The sequence below is a fragment of the Scyliorhinus torazame genome, chromosome 7 (assembly GCF_047496885.1).
Source record: "Scyliorhinus torazame isolate Kashiwa2021f chromosome 7, sScyTor2.1, whole genome shotgun sequence".
Classification (NCBI taxonomy): Eukaryota; Metazoa; Chordata; class Chondrichthyes; order Carcharhiniformes; family Scyliorhinidae; genus Scyliorhinus; species Scyliorhinus torazame.
The window spans coordinates 142164404-142184142 of record NC_092713.1 but is presented as its reverse complement, the minus strand read 5'-3'; the positions used below and the strand labels follow the sequence as shown (position 1 = coordinate 142184142).

General features: G+C 45.8%; 1 protein-coding gene across 3 annotated transcripts in view; it reads right to left on the bottom strand.

Annotated features, from left to right (window-relative positions):
- acbd6 (acyl-CoA binding domain containing 6) overlaps nucleotides 1–19739 on the bottom strand; it is a 404556-nt gene that overhangs the window by 103041 nt on the left and 281776 nt on the right. Inside the window, exon 7 of one of the 3 annotated variants that reach the window (XR_011948241.1) lies at nucleotides 376–520. The exons of the other annotated variants lie outside the window; for them this stretch is intronic. The gene's annotated coding sequence lies outside the window, so the exon portion shown is untranslated. The remainder of the gene's footprint in view (nucleotides 1–375; nucleotides 521–19739) is intronic. 3 annotated transcript variants of the gene reach the window in all.

Here is a 19739-nt window from a genome sequence, read left to right as displayed (position 1 = left end):
GGAGGGGGAGGTGGAGAGGAGTGGGAGCGAGAGGAGGAGGTGGAGGGGAAGGTGGAGGGAGGGAGATGGAGAGAAGGAGGTGGAGGCGTTGCAGAGAAGGTGGATGGGAGAGTGGGAGGCGGAGGGGGAGGAGGAAGTGGAGGGGGAGGATGAGGGGGAGGGGGAGGATGAGGGGGAGGATGAGGGGGAGGGGGAGGGGGAGGATGAGGGGGAATGTGGAGTGAGGAGGTGGACTGGGAGGTGGAGGGGGGAGGTGGAGGCGGGGGTGGTGGAGGGGGGAGGAGATGGAGAGAAGGAGGTGGAGGTGTTGCAGAGGAGGTGGATGGGAGAGGGAGGAGGTGCTGAACACACAATGAAATTTAATTGGGAACTTACTTATTTCTACCACACTGTCGATATTTCATTTGATAGTGTGAAAGCTCAGGCATTTTATGATGTAGTATACGTATCTACTAGCTCCTCTCAATGGTGGTAACTGGTGTAGGAAGATCAGCTGAATAATGTTATATAAATTGTACTTCTGTAAAATATAAATATATACATAAAATATATAATATAAATGTATTGAATGTAAATTATACAGCTAACAAGAACAATCCCTTCAAAACCAACATCAATGCTTTGTAAAGAATATACTAAAGACTATTATAAATTACCATTGTCTAAAAAACTGTGGGTGCGATCTTCCCAAAAGGGATCAAAGTCCCCTAGTGAGCAGGTGCCAAGAAAAATGTGGCTATTCAACGCTACCCGTGTTGAATAAGGGGCCTAACCCGGGAACGCGCGCCCGAGGCCACACATAGCCCCGTTTTTTACAACGGGGAGCTTCACTCACCGGAACTCCCAATTGTAGCGAGAGATCGGGTCAGGCCCACAAAAAAAAAAAAAATCCCTGACTTCCCCCTAGCCCGAACACAATATGGGGGGGTCCACCACACCCGTCAACATGGTGGGCAACCCCAGCCGAATCGCGCACATGCAAAATATGCCAGCTAGGCATCTTGGAAGTGCCAATCTGGCATCGTGACAGTGCCCTGCCAGCTGGCAATGCCACCTTGGCTCCTTGACAGTGCCACCTGGGTGCCAGGCTAACCTTGCCAGTGCCAGGGCACCTAGGTGGCAAACGGCATGCAGCTGGGGGCCTGTGAGTGCCGTTCCATCTGGTCACTGTTTTTGGGGACCAGTACCAAAAGGCGCTCGCCCAAGGTCCTCGAGATGAAGAGATTGAATTCCAAAGCCTCAGGTACCTTGGGAATCTGAACATTAGAGTAAGACTTCCTGTCTCGCTCTAACATAGCTTTCACTGGCCACGCAGTGCCGCGGCGAGATGTTTTTCCGGCGCAGCGTGGCCGGAAGATTGCGCCCTGCATTTTTTTATTTATTCTTTCATGGGATATAGACATTGCTGCCATTTTTTATTCATCCCAGATTTATGAATGTAATTGAAAGGTTACTCGTTGTCTCCAGGGCACTAGACGGGGTCTCAGAATTACTAATCCAGTGACATTACCACTACGCCACTGCCTCCATTAACCCGTTTCGTGAGCAATGGTAATTTGCTGCAGGACTCCAATTTTTAAATCAATCTACATATAAAAGGATAATAATTCTCAAAGCCAGAAAGTTATTTAACTCCAGAAAGGAATATATTACAAAGAAAATGAACACACAATATGCAGGACTGTGAAGTCATGCTATTTGCATTTTTATCCCAACACCTAGCCTGGGAACATCTTTGAAAAGGTTAGCAGCAATTTCAAGTGCAGATCATTTGATGCAGGAAAATGAAAACACACTTGAAGCACACATCACTTACAGACAATGTTGGGAGGTTGCTTCCCCCAATTTCGGTCGATTTGGGCACATGTCCCAAGGGATAGGGCCCTGTAATCTGCATCAATGCTTGTGTAAAAAGTATGGATATTGATTTCAAAATAATTTGCCCTGCCTCTTATCCAGCAATATCAATTACTTTTAGGGCTAGGTCAGTCATAGTCCATGCTTAAAAACTGACAAATATGAATAATACTGAACGACAGATCGATTGAGCATAAGGGTTCTGTAAATTTGACCCACTCTCTCCTGGAAACCTCAAGCTTTCAACTGGAACAGAGACACTATTAAATACCATGGCTTGGGAAAGAGTTAAGCCACAGCTGCTGTCTAATAATATAAGGTGCTAAAAAACATTCGCAATCTGAAATCTCTTGTACATTTGCTTCAAGGGAGTCTTGACAGAATTGATTTTATTTTATCTTGCCAAAAAATAACTTAATATAGATTTGAACTTCTCAAGCAGATGAAACATTAAAATAAAAGACTAGGAGGGCTGGTGAAAGGTTGCTTTAAGAGAGCAAGGACTTCTGATAGCAAATACTGCCACTGACAAGTGCAATAGAAAAAAGTTCCTTGCTGATTCACATTTTTGTTTCAAGATTTTCAGTTGTTTGTGAAAAGTTGGATTATAAAGCCCAGAAAACTAAAGCTGGCTCTGATATTTCCACCAGGGATTCTATTGGAATTGGATCAGAAGTGATGTTAAAATTTATGTATCATAGAATCCCTACAGTACAGAAAGAGGCCATTTGGCCCAGGTCTGCACCGACCCTTTGAAAGACCACCCTACCGAGGCCCAAAGCCCACCCCGTTACTTCACCATAAGGGGCAATTTAGCATGTCCAATCCTCCTAACTTGCACATCTTTGGACTGTGGGAGGAAACCGGAGCCCCCGGAGGAAACCCACGCAGACATGGGGAGAAAGTGCAAACTCCACACAGAGTCATGCAAGGTGGGAATTGAACCAGAGTCCCTGGCGTTGTGGTGCAGCAGTGCTAACCACTGTGTCACTGTGCCACCCCAAGTGTGAAGTGGGAAGAACTCAGTTTCTGTATAAGCTGCTTGCTACGGTGTGAAACCACATGGTTAGGAAGTGCCTTGATCTACACAGAGCTAACCCATGTACTGTGGAGAAGCAATAGGCACAGTGCCTAGGTTAGAGAAAGGAAAAAGCAACTCTGAAAGTGGTTCTTAAATCATTATCCAGAGCTCCTGTTGGACAATACAGATAGGACCAAGGTTGACAGTGATTAGCCGGTCTGCTGACATTCTTTGTCTGAACTATAACATGACTGACAAATTGGGTGGAGCTGGCAGGAACAATTACCCAACAGGAATTAATACTTTCAAAAAAGACAAAAAAAAATCAATCAAACACAAGGCTCCTGCATAGAGTAGGTAATAACTATAAGATTCTAATCAATCCTCATTAAACAAAACAAAACATCTGTTTAACCAGGGTTTAGCTCAGTGGGCTAGATAGCTGGTTTGTGACGCAGAACAAGGCCAGCAGCGAGGGTTCAATTCCCGTACCAGCTGAGAATTCTGAATTCTCCCTCGTGTACCCGAACAGGCGCCGGAATGTGGCGACTAGGGGCTTTTCACAGTAACTTCATTGCAGTGTTAATGTCAGCCTACTTGTGACAGTAAAAAAATTATTATTATTAGAGTTGATGTTAAAGATTCCTGTAACTTGAAGCATATCTCCAATATCCTGATCACAGAGTGATGAGATATAAATTTGTCCCTGCAATGCCACCACAGCCAGGTATAGTAAGGAGTATGTTCACAGAGAGGACAATTCTCTCAAGCCACCTTTGCATGCCTTTGGCAGCTGGTTAACCCAAGTACAAAGAACAAAGAACAAAGAAAAGTATAGCACAGGAACAGGCCCGTTGGCCCTCCAAGCCTCTGACGAATGTGATATAAAATAGTTACTTTAGAGTTACTAGTTAATGTAATGTAGAAATAAGCCACTTTGATTTTTGCAGTTAGGGACAAAGGAATTTGAGACCGCATGGAAAAAGCAGGAAGAGGTGTGTCTATGAGGGTGATGCTTCATTGATAGGGGCCAGAGAAAGGGATTGGAAGTGAGCCAATCAGAATAGATCGAACAGGTCAGGAGGGACCTAGGCTGACCTATGTCCGTCGAGTATGTGAAACTTGATACCATTTGAACTGATTTTGCAGAGATTCCTTTGTCTTTTAGTTCAGTCGTTTTCTGGAATGAAAGAGGCTGGATGTCTCTTACATTTCTGTAAGATGATTAAGCTTGCAAGCTAAATAAATAACTTCTGTTTACGTGCGAATCCGTCTCAACTTTTATTGAGGCCAGACTGACAGAGAAAGAAATTTGGAGATCAACATTTGGTGCCGAAAACCGGGATTTCTCTGGGCGATCCTGATCCAACTGCGAAATCAGAATTAGACTGATTATGAACAGGAGGACGGGAACAAAGGGCCCTCAATGTAGAAATGGAAAACGACCAGCATTGATTGTTCCCCTCTTCTTATCGTCTGATTAGTCTGGTCACTCGCGGTTGGCACAGAAAGACCGCCTCGACGAAATCACAGGTCAGTCTGGGGATTAGCACTTTAATTGATGGGATTTCATATTGTTGTTTCGGCTTGGGTTAGGGTTTTGGGCTGATGGGACTTTAAATAATAAAGGTTCAGTCTATTATTAGGGTTCAGAGGCTGATGTGACTTAAATAATAAAGGTTCAGTCTATTATCGGGGTTCAGAGGCTGATGTGACTTAAATAATAAAGGTTCAGTCTATTATCAGGGTTCAGAGGCTGATGGGACTTTAAATAATAAAGGTTCAGTCTATTATATGGGTTCAGGGGCTGATGGGACTTCAATAGATGGGGGTTCAGTCCAGTATAACTGTTTTTAAATCTGAAGATGGTTCAACTCTATGTGTGAGTGTTTTAAATATATAGTTGATTAAGCTAAAATTGTCTCCTTGGACTGTAAAGTTCCGAGGTCTAGTTGAGATTGTGAGGTTGAAGCAGAAGTCTCTCAAAGGGTTAACAGCAGCAGGCGGAGTTGAAAACAGACAGTGCTTCTCACTCAGGCCTTGAGATAACAGTCTGCAGTGTAATCGGATACCTTTCCTTTGAGTCAGTGAACACCAGCAAAGTTACGTTTTGAATTAATTAAAGGAAACCAGTGGGTTTCTCCATCTCTTTGATAAAAGTTATTATTTTCGAAAGCAATTGATTGAAATTGCCAGAATCTTAAATTTCACTTACTTGAAATAAGGTTTATCTCATTTTATCTGGAGATTAATAGAAACTTAAAGAAGATCATGGACACCATTTTAAAAAGTGTCAATCTGGAGATGATAATTGATTTTGCTAATACTTATGTGTATGTAACAGAAAAAAACTTGTTAAAAGAAAAATTGTTAAGATAAAGAAATAATTAAGTTGTAAATGTTATACAAGTTTGTGTTAAGCAAATTGTAAATTTAGTTCTGAGTTGAGATCAGAGCTAAGCTTGCAAGTTGCAGTAATTCAATTTGAATTTTCAAACATTTTTAAGTAAAAAAAAAGAGAGCAAATAGAGAAAAGAAGGACACAGATCTTGAATGCGTTGAATAGCACATTTCAAAGGCCCATAAATCTTTCTGTTATCTTAGACCTAAAACCTAGGAAGATTGATGAGCCATAGGAATGTCTGGGGCGTTTTAATGAAATCTACCGGGGGCAGTCAGGCGATTTGCTGTATCAAAATGGTCAGAATTCCCCTCAATACTGTGCTATGTTAATGCATTGCCTACCACCTTCTGTGGTTACTGCTGTGAAATGTAATAACATGAATTGGACAGAGAACGACCCTTCCCAGATGGCAAGGGCAGTCAGATTTTACTGGAAGGAGGGTGTAGGCCAAGAAGGAGGCTCAGTTACAAAGGTTAAGACTGAGTATGTAATGAAAAAGGATGATCTGCGATCCCAACAAGCGGCAGAAATGGTAGTTTACCAGCAGGAGCTCCAATATAGTGACTTTGGGTGGGTGGATCAGCGAAGAGGAGGATGAGACAACAGTGCTATATTTCTATCACCCCCCAGTGGTGGACGTTAGACATTGAACAGCCACTATCACTGCATCACGTTACCCTGGCCTATGACAGAACTGGACGAAACAGGGAGTTGGAGGACAAATACCGGCCATTACTTGAGACCGAATGGCCAGTCAAGGTTACAGCCACAGTCACGGGAAAAGAAGGTACAGCCGATTTTGTTACAATATCACCACATTTATGGCCACAGTCAGCTTCGGTAAGCCCTCATATTACACGTCAGGTCCATGACCAGTACCATGCCAGGGATATGGGGCGAATGGTCAGCATCTTACCGCAGCTCGTCAGAATAGGTATGAGATATACCTTTTGAACAATCCACGTCTGACATTTAAACACTGTACCACTATCAATCCAGCCTGTTTTCTTAGTGGTCCCCCTGTCCATGAAGACGCACCTGGCCACGACTGTTTAGCCTTGATTCAGGAAACTACGACAATAAGGGGCGATTTGAGTGACATTTCGTCAGAACAACCTGACATGATTATGTGTGGTCAAATATCCCACCGGGGTTTAGTTAATGACCTACTGCAGGCCCTCCTTCTGCCAGCGCAGATTTCCGTTATTAAATGCGCTGCCCACACGAATGGTACAACCCCAGTTGACGTTGGTAATGAACGAGCAGATTGTGCAGCGCGCACAGCCGCACAAATTCAGCAAGTGATGGTGCCTAAAATGTTAAGTCAGACTAAACGATCTACTATGAATGTGTCTGCTTCTGACAAGCCAATGCCAACCATCCAAGACGTCATAAGGTTACAGGAGGACGCTCCTGAGAGTGATAAACAAATGTGGAAACGGTTAGGTTGTACATATGATTCTGTTTCCTCTTTATGGACCACGCCTGCACATCAGACTTGTATGTCTGATGTACTGGCTTTATGGGTCATCGAATGTGTACACTTTGCAACTCATTGTGGGGCTCGGGGGACTAGTGATTTGTTGCTGGACACTTGGTGGCACCCTAAAATGCAGGGGTTGGCCCAAAGTATCAGTAATCGGTGTTTGATTTGTCAGCAATATAACACCGGAAAAGGTATCCCTTGTGGGAAGGGGCAAACCCCGTTGCCCAGTGGTCCCTTTGAGACGCTCCAAATGGATTACATTGAGTTGGAAAGGTGTCAATGTTATAAATATGTTTTGGTCATTGTGGATGTGTTCAGCAGATGGGTTGAGGCGTATCCGACTATCTATAGTAAAGCTGCTACTGTGGTTAAAGTCTTGATGAGGGAAATCATTCCCCGGTACGGTATACCAGCTCAGTTAAGTTCTGATAATGGGCCTCATTTTATTGGACAAATTAACAAGGAGTTTTGCTCCCAGTTGGGCATACGCCAGCAGTTACACTGTGCTTACAGACCACAGGCAGCCGGGGTGGTTGAAAGACACAATCAGACCCTCAAAACTAAATTGGCTAAATTAAGAGCAGACACGGGACTGACATGGCTTAAGTTGCTCCCCGTTGCCCTCTTCCAGCTGCGGGTTACACCTGCGGGACCAGCCCGGCTCTCTCCCGCCGAGATTCTCTATGGCAGGCCTCTTAGAACTCCCTGGAGCCTGCAGGTTCCCAGACGGGTTCAGTTTCATCAGATGACTGAAGAAATGACCACCTATGTTCTAGCCCTTACGCAAGTGCTCAAGGAACTCCATGGCCCAGTCCGTGCGGCTCACCAGCCATTGCCCCAGTACCTAGCTCACTTTCAGTCCAGCCCGGTAGTTATGTAATGGTCAAAAATTGGACTAGGAAGGGGTCGGAGCCGCGATGGGACGGGCCCTTCCAAGTTCTCCTTACCACCCCCACAGCAGTTAAATTGGAGGGGCGAAGTGCTTGGGTCCACCTACATCACTGTAAATTGAGTCCATCTCCACTACTGTAAAAGGTCGGATACTAACCTGCCTCCCTTCTCCAGTGCTATTTTACAGGTGTGGAGCATGATGGAGTGGCTACGCATCGTCTGTCTGATATTTGGCCTCACTTCGCTTGGCGTGTTATTGGCGATGGACATGGAAAAGGGGAATATTATGTATCTGTGTAGCCCCAACCAATCTACAAGGATACATCACCTATGCAAAGGTGATGTTCTTCACTGCCCCCATATACGAGGACATGGTATCGACTCATGGAAGGTCATCAAAGTTAAGGAGAATGCGGGAGTCATGAAGCAGCTGCACCGGTCCCGGCGATGGGAAGGGAACATTATATGGACATTGCCTTGTTTTTGGAATACATGTAAATTTGATTTTGGATGTGTTAAAAGTGGTACAATAAAGGTAACATCAGGCTGTCAGAAGAGTGTAGGAAGAGACCATGAGAAAGAGAAAGGGACTAGAGAGAGGACGGGGCGTGTGAGAAGGGAAGTACAGCTAGAACGTAGGTTACCGGGAGATGCACTTAAGTTAATTAAAGGCCAAACTGAGGAAAACCCGGGTAGTATGAATCTCTTCTACCAGATTTACCACCGTCTGTATGGCCAGGGACGGGTTGTCTGCTACCCAAACCCCGCAGCGGTGTCTAGGTTATTTTCTGTTTCACCGCTTTGGGGCACTCCCCAAACGGTGGTTCATTGTCAGCGTTCCGAGCCATTGCCCGAGCAAGTCACTCTTCCTTACGATCCGGATTCAGCACCACCGGCTATTTGCCTTCTCCTTCCTCGGGGTAATCCCCACTCACAGTACGATAGGCTGCGACGGTGGAGGGCGTACATACCTAGCCACTTCACTCCCAATAGGGATTCCCGGTCGTACGAGAATTGCTTCAGCAGTGAAGGGTACGGCTGTTTGCTGGTAGAGGTGGACACAAATATAACATGTCTGTTTCCCACCTGTACGGACAGGAGGTGCCATATCACCCAGGCGTCTGGCCAATGCGTTTGTTATAGCACCACTTGCGTTCCATTGAACGCTGGCCTCCAGCTCCTTTGTGGCTGGGCGAATGTCTCTCATATCACTGTCGGGAATAGGGCTTTCCGCATTGCTGGGCGGCCCGAATGGGCATTTCAAAATTGGATAAACTGGGCTACTGGGAGGTCCTTACGCAACCGATATGCTGATTGTGATGCTAGTCTCCACACGGAACAAGGATACTACTTTTTATTTAATGGTACGGCGACCAACGTTTTGTCACCCCATTTCCCCGCCGAATTGCTATAGGGACTCTAGTCCCTACCACAGTCCCCTGCCCTTCGGCGTGGAACCTGCATAATCAGTTAGCACGCCGGGCAGTCTCTGCTGAATTTTGCGAGAACTGGAAAAAACCTCAGGTTCTTGCACCCAACCGGGGCCACTCAGCCGGGTGGGGCATTCTGAGCGTATTGACACTGGGAGGTGTGGGGGGTTCCTTGGCTGTTAGTGATCGGAATTATTTTATTTGCGGCCTTACCATCTTGGGAAATGAAACCTTGGGAGCCCTCGGGGCAATAACTAAGGAGTTGTCTCAGCTACGGTTGTTTGCAATGCAGAACCGGTATGCTCTTGACTATCTTCTGGCCCGTGAGGGTGGGGTATGCGCCATAGTACAGGGCAAGTGTATTATGGGGATTCAGGACTTGACTGCTAACATTACTAAATTTATGGATCGCATACGGGATCACTTGGACGGGATGCAGGATCCTGGCTCTTGGGGTAACTGGGGATTTGGAGGATGGAAGGACTGGTTGATAAATATGGCCATGTATCTAGTGGTAGCTATCGGCTGCATCTTTGTGGACCTGGCCATCCTTAAATGTGTGATGGGTAGAATGCGGGGTGCACTAGATCAGATCACCGCCCCAATCACCGAGAAAAAAAATTTAACTGTTAAAATCCATGAGGGTGAAGCAGATGAAGGGGGGCTAAGACAGGAATTGGAAATGCAGCGACGGATCTTTTTAGATGAGGGACCGTAGCTATAGATTGGATAGTTCGGTTATCATGGAATGAATAAAAGGAGGGAATGACGAATGTGATATAAAATAGTTACTTTAGAGTTACTAGTTAATGTAATGTAGAAATAAGCCACTTTGATTTTTGCAGTTAGGGACAAAGGAATTTGAGACCGCATGGAAAAAGCAGGAAGAGGTGTGTCTATGAGGGTGATGCTTCATTGATAGGGGCCAGAGAAAGGGATTGGAAGTGAGCCAATCAGAATAGATCGAACAGGTCAGGAGGGACCTAGGCTGACCTATGTCCGTCGAGTATGTGAAACTTGATACCATTTGAACTGATTTTGCAGAGATTCCTTTGTCTTTTAGTTCAGTCGTTTTCTGGAATGAAAGAGGCTGGATGTCTCTTACATTTCTGTAAGATGATTAAGCTTGCAAGCTAAATAAATAACTTCTGTTTACGTGCGAATCCGTCTCAACTTTTATTGAGGCCAGACTGACAGAGAAAGAAATTTGGAGATCAACACCTCTGCCGACCATGCTGCCCGTCTAAACTAAACTCTTCTGCACTTCTGGGGTCCGTATTCCCATCCTATTCATGTATTTGTCAAGATGTCCCTTAAACGTCACTATCATCCCTGCTTTCACCACCTCCTCCGGTAGCGAGTTCCAGGCACCCACCACCCTCTGTGTAAAGAAACTTGCCTCATACATCTACTCTAAACCTTGTCCCTCGCACCTTAAAAACCTATGCCACCTAGTAATTGACCCCTCTACCCTGGGAAAAAGCCTCTGACTATCCACTCTGTCTATGCCCCTCATAATTTTGCAGACCTCTATCAGGTCGCCCCTCAACCTCTGTCGTTCCAGTGAGAACAAACCGAGTTTATTCAATCAAATTACATTCCCCGTAGCTGTGAACAGTATCCCTCCCAGTCCTCATTCATCTGTAGCATTCAACATGGCTATTTACACTATTCTCCTCCATGCCTCTTCCCCACTGTCCAGTTCAATGGGATTGCTCTCTCTTGATTCCACTGTTACCTATGTGATGAAAGTCAGGGAATCAATACCATTTCCATTCCAGCATAGTTACTTTTGGAGTCCCACAAGGTGGTCCTCAGCCCACTCTTCTTGGTCAGTTATACGTTTCACTTTGGCAACACTATTCAGAGACACGGTGTTAGGATCAGCATGTACACCGATAACACCCAGATTTACCTCTTCACCATCTTGCCCAACTCATCTACTGTCATTGTTTATTTGGTACTTAATTCACAAACAATTTTGGTTGGGCTGTACCCAATGGAATACATGGACCCGCCAAAATTTTTTTTGCTGCTAAGTATTTTTTAGCAGCTGAGTAAATAAAGGGATCAGTGATGGACAGAAAGTTGGTTAGCAGAGAGGAAGCAAAAAGTTGAAATAAATGGGACTTTTTCTGATGGCAGTGACTAATGGGGTACTGCAGGGATCTGTACTCGGACCCAAACTGTTCACATTATACATTAATGATTTGGACGAGGAAGCTAAATGTATTATCTCCAAATTTGCAGATGATACAAAGTTGGGCGGAAGGGTGTGCTGTGAGGAGGATGCAGAGGTGCTTCAGTGGGATTTGGACAGGCTGAGTGAGTGGTCACATGCATGGCAGATGCAATACAATGTGGATAAGTGTGAGGTTATCCGCTTCGGTAGCAAAAATAGAAAATCAGAGGCGAAATTCTCCCCAAACGGTGCGATGTCCTCCGACTGGCACCCAAAACGGCGCCAATCAGACGGGCATCGTGCCGCCCCAAAGGTGCGGAATGCTCCGCATCTTTGGGGGCCGAGCCCCAACATTGAGGGGCTAGGCCGACGCCGGAGGGATTTCCGCCCCGCCAGCTGGTGGAAACGGCCTTTGTTGCCCCGCCAGCTGGCGCGGAAATTACATGTCGGGGTGGCGCATGCGCGGGAGTGTCAGCGCCGCTGACAGTTTCCCGCGCATGCGCAGTCGGGAGAGTCTCTTCCGCCTCCGCCATGGTGGAGACCGTGGCGGAGGCGGAAGGGAAAGAGTGCCCCCACGGCACAGGCCTGCCCGCGGATCGGTGGGCCCCGATCGCGGGCCAGGCCACCGTGGGGGCACCTCCCGGGTCAGATCGCCCCGCGCACCCCCCCCCAGGACCCCGGAGCCCGCCCAGTCCCGCCGGTAAATAGGTACTCTAATTTACGCCGGTGGGACAGGCAATTTATCGGCGGGACTTCCGCTCATCCAGGCCGGAGAATCCAGCGGGGGCGCCCGCCAACCGGCGCGGCCCGATTCCCGCCCCCGCCGAATATCCGGTACCGGAGACTTCGGCAACCGGAGGGGGCGGGATTCACGGCGGCCAACGGCCATTCTCCGACCCGCTGGGGGGTCGGAGAATGACGCCCCAGATTATTATTTGAATGGATGTAAAATGAGAAAAGTGGATACTCAGCGAGACTTTAGTGTTCTCATGCATCAGTCGCTGAAAGTAAGCGCGCAGGTACAACAGGCAGTAAAGAAGGCAAATAGTATGTTGCCTTCATAGCAAGAGGATTTGAGTATAATAATAGAGGTGTTTTACTGCAATTGTATAGGGTATTGGTGAGGCCACACCTGGAGTATTGTGTACAGTTTTGATTCCCTTCTCTGAGGAAGGATGTTCTTGCTATGGAGGGAGTGCAGCGAACGTTTACCAGGCTGATTCCTGGCAGGACTGTCATATGAGGAAAGACTAAGCCCGTTAGGATTCTAGTCATTGGAGTTTAGAAGAGTGAGAGGGGATCTCATAGAAACTTACAAAATTCTAACAGGATTAGACAGGGTAGATTCAGAAAGAATGTTCCCGGTGGTGGGGGAGTCTAGAACTAGGGGTCATAGTTTGAGGATAAGGGGTAAACCTTTTAGGCTGAGGTGAGGATAAATTTTTTCACCCAGAGAGTGGTGAATCTGTGAAATTCACTACAACAGAAAGTAGTTGAGGCCAAAACGTTATGTAATTTCAAGAAGAAATTAGATGTACGTCTTAAGGTTAAAGGGATCAAGGGATATGGGGGGGAAGGCGGGATCAGGATATTGAACTTGATAATCAGCCATGATCATGATGAATGACGGAACAGGCTCGAAGGGCTGAATGGCCTTCTTCCGCTTCTATTTTCTATGTTTTTATGTTGACACAGCATGCATGGGAACTTGTGTGTTGCTTCACAGCTTAGATGGACAGTGGCCACAATTCCCTCCAGCTAAACTTTAGGAAGAATTAAGTTATTGTCTTTACTCCTCAGCCACTTGCGTTCATATCACAAAAGTTGCCTTCCCACCAACTCCATTTCCCTCCCTACAACAGTGACTACTTAAAGTATTTCATGAGCTGTGAAGTGCTTTGAGATGGCCAGCGGTCATGAAGAGCAAATAAATGTAAGTCTTTCGGGTTTTTTTCCTTGACCATTCACTCAGGCTAAATCAGCGATTATAGGAACATGGGTCTTAGGAACAGGAGTCGGCCACTCAGCCCCCTGAGCCTGCTCCAATATTCAACAAGATCATGGCTGATCTGACTGTGGTCTCAACTCCACTTTCTTGTATTCCCCTCACAAAAATGGCAGCAATGTAACCAATCTACTTTAAAACATTATTTTCCAACCTTTTTATATTTTCCCTCAATCAGGCACACATATTCCTCAATCAAGGCCTTGCTTTCCAATGGTTTCTGCAGTTTTTCTTTGTCTTTGTACCAATGCACTGTAGGAACTATCGCCCATATTTTGGAATGCTTTACTGAAGATAATGGAGGTCTCATATGATTATACAGTCCCGATACTCAAATCTGGTTGATCTGCCTCTTAAAAAGAAACTAGCAAATAGATGTTTACATTGGGAATTGTAATGTGACCGGATCAGAATTGATGTTAGAAATTATGAAATTGTTACCTGCTTGCTACTGTATAAAGCTACATGATTCAGAGGTTTTGATCAATCATGGATTCAGAAGGGAAGATCCTACCTGACCAACCTGCCAAACTTCTGTGAGGAAATTAATGTGGTATGATGTAGGGTACCTTGTCTGCCAAAAGGATCGTGACTAAGTTCCACACAAATTGCTACTAATTCACAGATCACAAAATTTACAGTGCAGAAGGAGGCCATTCGGCCCATCGAGTCTGCACTTGCCCTTGGAAAGAGCACCCTACCCAAGCCCACATCTCCACTATCCCCATAACCCAGTAATCCCACCTAACCTTTTTTGGACACGAAGGGCAGTTTATCATGGCCAATCCACCTAACCTGCACAACTTTGATCTGTGGGAGGAAGCCGGAGCACCCGGCGGAAACCCATGCAGACAGGGGGAGAACGTGCAGACTCTGCACATACAGTGACCCAAGCCGGGAATCGAACCTGGAACCCTGGAGCTGTGAAGCACCAGTTCTAACCACTGTACTACCGTGCCGCCCACGATTAAACTGAAAGTTGTGGGGATGTGGGTTACAATTTAATTATTCCTGCCTTCTAGCCTATCCCTATCAGAGGCTTCCCTTTCGTTCTTTCCTTCTCAGCAACCAGTTCCCACACTCTTCCTTGCTCAAAACCTGCTACATCTATAACATTTCCCAGTCCTGGTGAAATAGGATGTTGAACCACATTAAACATTCACTCCATTCACCATCCACCACCAACATGCAGTGGCAACAGCGTGTACCACCTACAGGATACACCGTGGCAACTCACCAAGGGTCCTTCAAAAGCACCTTCCAAAGTCATAACCTCTACCATCGAGAAGGGCAGCAGACGCATGGGAACACCGCCACCTGTAAGAACCCTCCAAGTGACACATCATCCTGACTTGGAACTCTTTCGTCATTCCTTCACAGTCACTGGGTCAAATTCCTGGAACTCCCTCAGCACTGTGGATGTACCTACACCACATCGGCTCCAGGGGTTCTAGAAATCGTCTCACCACCATTTTCTCAAAGAGTAATTAAGGGTGGACAATAAATACAGACCCAGCCAGCAACACCCATATCCTAGGAACGAATAAAAAAAATTAATAAAAATGATCAAATATTACAGTGAATTGATCAGACTGCACCATGAAAACAGCATCCAATTCTGGCTCCTTAGAAACAATGTAGAGATTCAATTCTGGAGCTACGAGGTGTTGAGATATGAGTTTTGAGGCAAGGCTGAAGAAAATTGGGCTTCTCAGTCTGAAGAGAATGCGCCCAAGAGATGATCTTAGGTCTATTAAATATTTTTAGTGTATTGAAAAGGCTAATTGCTTTTAATTAAATTGCAGGACTGATGGAGAAAAACTTTGGGACATGGGTTCAGATTAGGAAAAGGTCACTTTAGGACTAATATCAGGAAATTTTTCTTTGAACAAATGCAGATCCGTGTGTTAAATAGGCTGCTAGTTAAAAGCTGAGGAGGCAAAATGTCCGAAATCTTTTGAGAAACAACAGAAACAATGGGGGGATATTAGGATCTTGCTGGATGGATGAATTAACATAGGGCGAGTTCAAAGACAATTATCTTGTGATCATAATTCGTCACCTCAAGTTTCCGACACAACTACCAGAATTGTTGGACCTGTAACCACCTATCGTCCCGTCAAAAGGCAACCCAAGTTTGGAACGTTAAAATCTCTAATTATACAATTGGGTGTTATTTGACAAATAGTCAGTGAATGTTCATTTCACACACAAAGTTGTATGGAGATTCTACTGACAACCACCCGATTCAATTTTCTCTTCAATCACCCACCCGTTTACATGGGATAAAACCTTCTCTGATCATCAAAATTCTTTTCAAGACAGTTTTGCACCTCTGGTGCTGTGCTCTATGATTGTTTGCCATCTTCTGTGTGGGAAATGTACATTTCTTTCGCTCTCCATTTATCATAGAGCACAAGCTGCTTGAAATGTCTCTAAACCAAATTTATTAGTATTTATCCCACTTCCCCGATCAAACTACGCAACATATATCACCTGTTGGCATATCCCATAATATGGAAATGTCATTTACCCAGTGGCTGCGCTCCTCGTTTACTTTACATGCAGCAAACCTTCTAGTGTGTCTAATTTGTGAACCGATAGACCACTCCAGCACAGCCACTGCTGATCTTGTTAGCTTCTAATGAAAATGTACAATAGCGTCCTCTCCTTTGGCTCGCTAACAGAGTTGGACTTTTGTGACCCACGCAATCCAAAAACATGAATGCTCGTTTTACTGTGCTGAGTAAATAGCTTAGTCGTGAGGTTTTTTTTTATTTCTGACCAACCCATCAGACGAGGAGTCAGATTTCTTTTTTGGATCGTGAGCTAATGTTCTGTCCAAGGTTTGATGGAATCAGGGAAATTGGATTGTATCCACATTTAGTGGCCCCATATAGTCATCCTATTACTGGAGCAGCCACAGAAAAACCTTTCAAATAACATAGAATCTTCTGGACATTGCAAAAAACCCAAACTGTTTAATCCCCAAGTGATGCTTTAAGTAATAAAATGACAAAAATGTATTGCTTGTGCTGCAAATCTACAAAACCAAAACCCCTGACCTCTAACCTCGAGTTCTTCTTGCACAGCACCAATTTAAAGCTGGATTTATTTCCCTAACATAGATGTTCACCCACTCCATCCTAATCAAGATAACTAGAACACAAGTGTCAACTACACATTTGCAGTATTCTTACAAGTGCAGCATGCACCTTGTTTAATCTTCATTCACATATATGGTTCTCTACTTGATGTGGAGATGCCGGTGTTGGGCTGGGGTGAGCACAGTAAGAAGTCTTACAACACCAGGTTAAAGTCCAACAGGTTTGTTTCAAACACTAGCTTTCGGAGCACTGCTCCTTCCTCAGGTGAATGTCTTTAACCTGGATTTTAACCTGGTGTTGTATGACTTCTTCCTGTTCTCTACTTGCACAGACCCCACACAGCGATCCAGTGCTTGCTCCACACTACTCCTCAGTGCTCACCCCTGTGTTACAATCCCAGGTGATGTTATAAGTGGAACTCTGGCTCAAAAAACAGTAACGTAGTTGTTTTTATAAAACGTGGAGGAACAGATTCACAGGACTGCTAATTAGTTTTAACAAGAAAAAAATATTTATTAAACATGAAAAAAAAATGATAATACAACACGCCTTTACTCACTCGCCCTTTTAGCTTAATGAATACACACAGAGTTTAAGATCAACATGGATTACAAAGTACATCTTTAACTACAATGGTCCCATTAACACAAAGTCCCTTTTCAGCACACAGATTGGCTGCTGTCAAATACATTCGCTCTGCTCTGAATCCCAGTTACTGTCTGTAGTTTTCTCCTCAGGATCCCTCCAGATGATTCTTATACCGTGAACCACCTTGTCTTATTTAAATCCCACTTCCACACAAGCGATTTCAAATTTCGCTTTCAAAAAGGTCGTCGTTTCAAATTTTCTTTTAAATTAAATTATACTTTCCCTCCGTTGCTTCCATCAAGGTTTTGCTTTCAGGTTTTACACCTCACTCGCCAGATTTCCTTTGTCTGAAAGGCTTTTACACAAACTCCGAGGTCCAGCCACCGATTTCCACAATTATTTCAAATAACGTCTCCCAAACTTTCTCACATATATCAGCACTACTGCAGATATATTTCTGGCCTCTCACAATCTAATGCCTTTTGAACTCACTACGACTTTACTGAACAGCAATCTGATCTGGATCCCAGTTTCTGCTGTACCGCTAACTCCAGACTTCTTGGAAACTTCTCGTTTCCTTAACTAGCTCGGCTTTAGGTTTCCAGCATCTGTTTTCTTAACCATTAGTCGATAGTATGGCTTTTCTCCTAGCTAGGCTGAGAGAGATGTTCCCTCTCCAACCTTCTGAAGCCAACTGCTTCTAGCAGAGCTGCGAGAGCAGTCTTCTCCCCCCCTACCTATTTCCAACTGCCATCAAATTCAGCTAAACTAAAACTTAAAAGCTGCTCTACCTTACAAGGCCCCATTTGCTCAGCAACCAATGCTGGTTTATTTACTCTTCATGCAGTAGCACTCTCTCAGGGGTAGCACGATAGCATAGCGGTTAGCACAATTGCTTCACAGCTCCAGGGTCCCAGGTTCGATTCCCGGCTTGGGTCACTGTCTGTGCAGAGTCTGCACGTTCTCCCAGTGTCTGCGTGGGTTTCCTCCCACAGTCCAAAGATGTGCAGGTTAGGTGGATTGGCCATGCTAAATTGCCCTTAGTGTCCAAAATGTCCCTTAATGTTGGGTGGGGTTACCGGGTTATGGGGTTAGGGTGGAGGTGTGGGGTAGGGTGGAGGTGTGGGGTTGTTTAGGGTGCTCTTTCCAAGAGCCGGTGCAGACTCGATGGGCCGAATGGCCTCCTTCTGCACTGTAAATTCTATGAAATCTAAGCACAATAGAATCACAGTTGGAATTGAAATCAACCCCACAGACACACGCACCTTTGTCCAGCATGAATCTAACTATAGGTTTAACCTTTACAGGCACAGAAACATTAAATTAAACACACTTGAAACTGTACGTTATTTCTAATGTTTACCAATACAAATATAAATCCCTTAAAACTATCTTTGCTTTCCTAACACCCCACACTGCTCCACAGAGACCATGACACAGTGCATGTCCCACACAGATGCCTCAAAAAATCCAGGACAGTTTTCGCCCCACATTACATGCAACAGACTGCTAGACAATGCCCGCCCCACACAAATTCACACAGAGCATGTGGGGGTAGCACTGACTCTCAGTCTGTGAGGAGCAGTGCTCAATCACACGGCTCCCTGGAGACTGTGAGACAATGTTCACACCACAATGATCCACAAAGACCATGACTCTATGCTTGCCCTATGTAGATCCCCACAGACCATGAGACAGTTCTCGCACCACATTGCTCCCAACAGACTATGACACAATAGTCACCCACACTGGTCCACAGACTGGGAGATAGTGCTGCAACCACTCTTCTTCCGAGATTTCGTGAAACAGTGCTCCACCCGCACTGCTCCCCAGAGACTACGAGACAGTGCCCTCCCCACACTGCGAGACAGTACTTTCACCACACTGCGAGACAGTACTCCCACCACACTGCGAGACAGTACGTTCACCACACTGCGAGACAGTACTTTCACCACACTGCGAGACAGACTCCCACCACACTGCGAGACAGTATTCCCACCACACTGCGAGACAGACTCCCACCACACTGCGAGACAGTACTCCCACCACACTGCGAGACAGTACGTTCACCACACTGCGAGACAGTACGTTCACCACACTGCGAGACAGACTCCCACCACACTGCGAGACAGTACTCACACCACACTGCGAGACAGTACTCCCACCACACTGCGAGACAGTGCTCACCCACACTGCGAGACAGTACTTTCACCACACTGCGAGACAGTACTTTCACCACACTGCGAGACAGTACTCCCACCACACTGCGAGACAGTACTCACACCACACTGCGAGACAGTACTCCCACCACACTGCGAGACAGTGCTCACCCACACTGCGAGACAGTACTCCCACCACACTGCGGACAGTACTCCCTCCACACTGCGAGACAGTACTCCCACCACACTGCGAGACAGTGCTCCCTCACACTGCGAGACAGTGCTCCCACCACACTGCGGACAGTACTCCCACCACACTGCGAGACCGTGCTCCCCCACACTGCGAGACAGTACTCCCACCACACTGCGAGACAGTACTCCCACCACACTGCGAGACAGTACTCCCACCACACTGCGAGACAGTACTCCCACCACACTGCGAGACAATACTCCCACCACACTGCGAGACAGTACTCCCACCACACTGCGAGACAGTACTCCCACCACACTGCGAGACAGTACTCCCACCACACTGCGAGACAGTACTCCCACCACACTGCGAGACAGTACTCCCACCATACTGCGCGACAGTACTCCCACCACACTGCG